At 33.7% G+C, this 6,682-nt stretch overlaps 1 pseudogene; it reads left to right on the forward strand.

The window, feature by feature from the left end:
* The first annotated feature begins 2,654 nt into the window (after window positions 1-2,654).
* LOC118000936 lies at window positions 2,655-3,069 on the forward strand (annotated as a pseudogene).
* The last annotated feature ends 3,613 nt before the right edge of the window (window positions 3,070-6,682 follow it).

Genomic DNA, 6,682 nt, shown 5'->3' on the forward strand with positions numbered 1-6,682 from the left:
ATAAATATGCAATTGTTGGCATTGTAGAAATGAAGCATCTAGATTATTGAATTTTTGCATTTTAAGTGAATCCATATGTATTTACTTGAAGTCTTAGGTTCATGAGATTGGAGAGTGTAATGAATGCTTTAATAATAATAACCTTACTGATATTTTATTAAAATATTATAAAATTATTATAATTATGTATGTACCATTTAGACATATCATCATATTACATATAGGTGCATGGGTATTGTCTCATTTGTATAGAATCAGTATACATCAGAATAAACATCTACCAAATGGGCAATTTTTTTTATTATAGTCTATGTTCTATACATCACATTAAGTTCCTTAGAGTCATATCTAATTTAATGTTTGTACATCTTCTATGAGATACATATTTGAGTCTTAATTTTGCATATGAGATGATCAAAACTCATAGAGGTAAGGTAACTTCCTTAATTTCCTAAAGACTTTAGTAAAACTGTATTTTGAAGTTTATTATATTTGACTTCAAAGTCCACTGTATCTCATTGTTCCAAGAGAATAAAATTGCATGAAAAAATGTGATTTCTATATAATTGAAGGACACATTTTAATACTGAAGTATTCAATGTTTATAAAATATATATTATACATTTCATTGCCCTAAACTGAACAAAATCTATTCAGAAGTATATATAAACATTCTTTGTTGTTTAAAATTCATGAAATAAGCTGGAAATCACAACCAAAAAAAAAAAAAGAAAAAAAGAAAAAAAAATCAGTCAATGGAAACTAAACCAATAATTATACACATGACACAATAAATAGATAAAGATATTAAAAATGTAACTAAACCTTATACATGTGTTTGAGAAGGAAGAAGAAAACATTAGCATTAACATAGAGAAATGGTGAATATAAAAAGACATATTCAATTTCTACAGAGGAAAAAACAATGTCTGTGATGGGAAATAAATTTTATAGGATTAAGAGCATATCAAACACTGCAGAAGAGATCAGTGAATTTGAAATATAGTAATAGAAATTATCCAAATTAAAATACTGAGAGAAAAAAACTTGAAAAAAAAAAAAAACAGTGTATCAGTGCACTGTGGGAAGCATTCAGTGACCTAATCTTTCTGTAATTAGGTCCCTGAAGGACAGGAGAGAAAGAAAAAATCAAAATAGTGACCCAGTGTTTTTTCAAATTTGATAAAAGCAAATCCCAGGCAGAAGAAACATGAAGAAAATTCTACCAAGAAGAAAAACTGGAGGCTTTCCCACTAAGATTGGGAACAAAGAAAGGATGATCTCTTTCACCACTTTTATTCCACATTGTACTGGAAGTCTTAGCAATGCAATAGGACAAGAAAAGGAAATGAAAGTTATACTGATTAGGAAGGAGGAAATAAAACTGTCATTGTTCAAAAATGGCATGATTATGTAGACAACCCAAAAAATTCAACAAAAAAAACTCCTGCAACTAAAAAGCAATTTTAGCAAGGTTGCAGGATACAAGGTTAATATATAAAAGTCAATTGCTTTTTTATATACCAGCAGTGAATAAGTGGAATTTGAAATTAAAAACGCAATACCATTTACACCAGCACCCCCAAAATAAAATACTTGTACCAATCTGAAAAAATATATACAAGATCTATATGAGGAAAGCTATAAAACTCTGATAAAATAAATCACATAGATAAAGGAATGAAATAAATGGAGAGATAATCCATATTCATTGATAGGAAGACTCAATATTTTTAAGATATCACTTTTTCCCAACTTGATCTACAATGCAATATCAATCAAAATCTTAATTTGTGGATATTGACAAAGTGAATCTAAAGTTTATATGGTAAATCAAAAGACCCAGAATATCCAACACAATATTGAAAAAGAACAAAGTCAGAGAACTTACACTACCTGATTTCAAGATTTACTATAGAGCTACAGTGATCAAGACAGTATGGTATTGGCAAAAGAATAAACAAATCAATGGGACAGAATAAAGAGTGCAGAAATAGATTCACATAAATATAGTAAACTAATCTCTGACAAAGAAGCAAAGGTAATACTATGGAGCAGAGTGTCTTCCAGCAAATTGTGCTAGAAAAACATATCCACATGCAAAAAAAAAAAAAAAAAAAGGAATCTTACACCCTACACAAAATTAACCATCAACCTAAGTGTAAAACATAAAACAATAAAACTCCTAGAAGATAACATAGGAGAAAGCCTAGTGACCTTGGATGGCAACGTTTTTTTAGATACAATATTGAAAGCCCAATGCGTAATCAATAAGCTTGACTAAATTAGTGAGTCGAAATTATACTTCTGCTCTGCAAAAATACAGTCAAGAAATTGAGAAGACAAGCCACAAACTGGGAAAAAAATATGTCTAAGACACATAGCTGGTAAATGACTGTTATCCAAAAATAAAAACACTTAATACTCAACAAAAAACTCCAATTAAAAAATAGGCAAAAAGTCTGAACAGATAGCTTTTCCACCCACTAACCCCTCCCCCAGCATGCCTTCTGGCAGCATACCATTTACTTCCAGCTCTGGGCTCCTGCTAGGCTAGAACTACCATTGACTCTCTCTAGCCATTGTCATGATCATCTATTGGGACCTCATCAGTCCCGTGATAAGCTGAGTAGTTCCTGTGGGTGGAGGGGAATATGGCCAGTAAGACAGAGTTAACACTGTTGAGTCGCTCATTGGTGAAAATGTCTTCGTTGAAAGCCCCAAGGGCAAAGGTACCCAAATCACAGTGATCACTGGAGTTGATATTGTCATGAACCATCACTTGCAAGAAACCAGATTCACAAAAGAAACCCACAAGAAGTACATCAAAGATTATATGAAATCAATCAAAGGAAAACTTAAAGAACAAAGACCAGAAAGAGTGAAACCTTTTATGACCAGGGCTACAGAACAAATCAAGCACATCTTCACTAATTTCAAAAACAACCAGTTCTTTATTGATAAAACCATGAATCCAGACGACATGGTTGTTATCCTGGACTACCATGAGGATGGTGTAACCCCATATGTGATTACTTTAAGGCTGGTTTAGATGTGTAAAAATGTTAACACATTTGGCTACACTTTGGATGTTATCATGTGTTATCATAACTGACTGCTATTTTTCATCCACACAACACCAGGACTTAGACAAAGGGACTGTTGTCATCTTGAGCTCTTCATTTATTTTGACCTTGATTTATTTGGAGCAGAGGCATTGTTTTTAAGAAAGAAAGAAAAAAAAAACATGTCATGTAGGTTGTCAAAAAATAAAAAGCACTTAAATTCAAAACAACAATGAGATACAACTACACACCTATTAAAAAAACCAAAAAACTGATAACAGCAAATGCTAATGAGGATGTGAAACAATAGGCACTCTCATTTATTGCTGCTGGAAATGCAAAATGATACAGCCACTTTGGAATAGTTTGGACTTTCTTACAAAACTAAATATGTTCTTATGATAAAATGTATCAGTCATGCTTCTTAGTATTTACTCAGATGAATTGAAAACTTAATGTCCACACAAAATCCTGTGTATGGAAGTTTATAGCAACTTAATTCATAATTGCCAAAACTTGGAAGTAACCAAGATGTCCTTCAGTAGGTGGACATATAAACGATGGTATATACAGACAATGGAATATTATTCAGCACTAAAAAATGAGCTATTGGGGTGCCTGGGTGGCTCAGTCAGTTAAGCATCTGCCTTCGGCTCAGGTCATGATCTCAGGGTCCCGCGATCAGCCCCACATAAAGCCCCCTGCTCAGCAAGGAGTCTGCTTCTCCCTCTGCCCCTCACCCTGCTCATGCTCTCTTGCTCTCTCTCAAATAAATAAATAAATATTTAAAAAGTGCTATCAAGCAAGGAAAAGATACGGAGGAAACTTAAATGCATCTTACAAAGTGAAAGAAACCAACCTGAAAAGGCTACATATTGTATGATTCCAAATGTATGATATTCTGGAATACACAAAACTATGGAGACAGTAGAAGGATCAGCAGTTGCCAGAATTCACATTATGGAGGAAGCAGAGGAAAAGAGACAGTGCACAGAGACTTTTTAGGACAGTGAAACTACTCTGTATGATATCATAATGGTGGACGCATGCCATTATACATTGGTCAAAAGCCATAGAAAATACAACACCAAGAGTGAACTCTAATGTAAATTATGAACTCTGGGTGATAATGATCTGTCAATATAGGTTTATTAATTATAACAAATATATGAACACACGCAGGATGTTGATAGTGAGGTTGTGTACCTATGAGGGGAGGGGATGTAGAGAAAATCTCTGTAACTTTCCATTTTTTGTGTGAACCTAAAGCCACTTTAAAAATTGCTCTAAAGGGGGCTCCTGTGTGGCTCAGTCAGTTGAGTGACCAGCTGTGGATTTCAGCTCAGGTGGTGATCTCATGGGTCGTTAGATGGAGCCCCACCTGGGGCTCCACACTCAGTGGGAAGTCTGCTTGCGATTCTCTCTCTCCCTCTGCCCATCTTTCCCCACACTCTCACTCTCTCTAAAATAAAGAAAATAAATCTTTTAAAAAATTGTTCTAAAAAATAAAGTCTTTTCTTAAAGAAGATAAATAGAATAAAATCATATTTAGTTATAAGGTGCTGCATTTAACCTAGATATTTGTATCTATAAGAACTCCTTGATAGAATTATCTGTTCTATATTTTAATGTCAAAAGAAGTCTTTTTGGGATTGTTTTTGTTTTTTTAAATAAATTCAATAAACTCTACCTGTGGCTTAAAAAAATTGTACCAAGGTACATCATAATCAAATCAGCATTCAATGAGAAAGAGATTTTGCACAAGGAAGAGATAAGCTATGAAAGCAGAGAGCTCCAAAGCTCTCCCTAAGGAAACTTACTGTATCAGGAACAGAGTATGAGCAAGTTCAAGATGAAAGACACTCTGAAAGACAATCAAACAAAGAAAGTGACTCTCACAGTAGTTCAAATCCACATGAAAATCAAAGAATGTGGGTAAATTTAGTTAGAAAGGACAGCATGTGCATATTTCTCCCTTTTTCTTCTTTTAACTTATTTTAAAAAGCAATTGTATAAAACAATATGTATAAAATTATATTGTTGGGCCTATAATATATAAAATATAATAGTATTTGACAATTAATGCACAGAGTAGGTGGGTGGGAACAGAATTATACAGGAGTAAGAAAAGACACTAGATGAATCCATAAGAACAAATAAAAAGAATCCACAAGAATAAATGAAAAGAACCAGGAATGGTAAACAGGAAAGTTACTATAACAAACAATAAATACATACTTGGTCTTTCTTCTTCTCCCAGCATCTTTAAAAGGAATAATTATATAAAGTAAAAATTATAACAATGTACTGTTGGGTTTTTACTACACATAAACTAGTATTAATTTAGTATAAATCTGAAGTAGATTCTGATAAGATATATATGATAAGGCCTAGAGCAACCACTAAGAAAATAACACAAAACATACAGTAAAAAAATTATTGAGTAAGGGACAGGTGGGGCTGGGTAGGGAGAGATAGATAAGGGGCTATGTAATCAGGCTTACAGAAATCCCCAAAATGTGGAGGTGTGGGGAAACCAGAGATAAGGGAACAAACCAGAACACCCTGCCCTAGGCATGTGGGATGGCTGTCTTTTTTATAATAATCACCTGTGTCCAACAAAGAATAACCAGACCCTAAAAAGGAAGTAAGGCATTGAAGGTGTTATCACCAGTCCTTGCTCAATGGTGATATCAATAGAGATGTTAAAAGGATTTAAGTTCCCTGGTTAGCTTTCTATAAAAGACCAACCCTAAAGGCCCTCAATGGCAACCCTGTTAGGACCCCTCTCACTCTCGAGAGCTTTTTCTGTATCTTCACTTAATAAAGTTCTATTTTACTCACTCTCCTTTGTCCACAAGATTCATTCTTCGACTCCATGAGACAAGAACCTAGCTCTCCTGCATCATTATTTAAAGAATTAAAATGTTAAACTAGAAAATATTTACTTTATACAAAAGAGAGCAATAAAAGAGGAACAGAACAAAAAAGTATGACATGCAAAAAAACAAAAAGAAAAATGTCACACAAGATCCAACTACATCAATAATAACATAAAGGGTGAGTGGATTAAACAATCCAAACAAAAAGCAATGGTTGGCAGACTGTGAATCACAGACCTGTACCTCTGAAACAAATAATACATTATATGTTAAAAAAAAAAAAAGATAGTAGGAAGGGAAAAATGAAGGGGGAGGAAATCGGAGGGGGAGACGAACCATGAGAGACTATGGACTCTGAGAAACAAAATGAGGGTTCTAGAGGGGAGGGGGGTGGGGGGATGGGTTAGGCTGGTGATGGGTATTAAAGAGGGCACGTACTGAATGGAGCACTGGGTGTTATACGCAAACAATGAATCATGGAACACTACATCAAAAATTAATGATGTAATGTATCGTGACTAACATAACATAAAAAATAAAATAAAAAATAAAAAAAAACAAGATCAGGGGCAACTTAAATGTCCCTCAACTGATAAATGGATAAATAAAATCTAATATATCCATACAATAGAATATTGTTTGGTATTAAAAAGGAATCAAGTACTGATACATGCCACAGTATGGATAAACCTTGAAAATATTATGGTAAGTAAAGAAGCCAATCACAAAAGACCA

Source organism: Mirounga leonina, unplaced genomic scaffold (assembly GCF_011800145.1).
Source record: "Mirounga leonina isolate KUSES-001 unplaced genomic scaffold, KU_Mleo_1.0 Mir_53, whole genome shotgun sequence".
NCBI classification, from domain to species: domain Eukaryota; kingdom Metazoa; phylum Chordata; class Mammalia; order Carnivora; family Phocidae; genus Mirounga; species Mirounga leonina.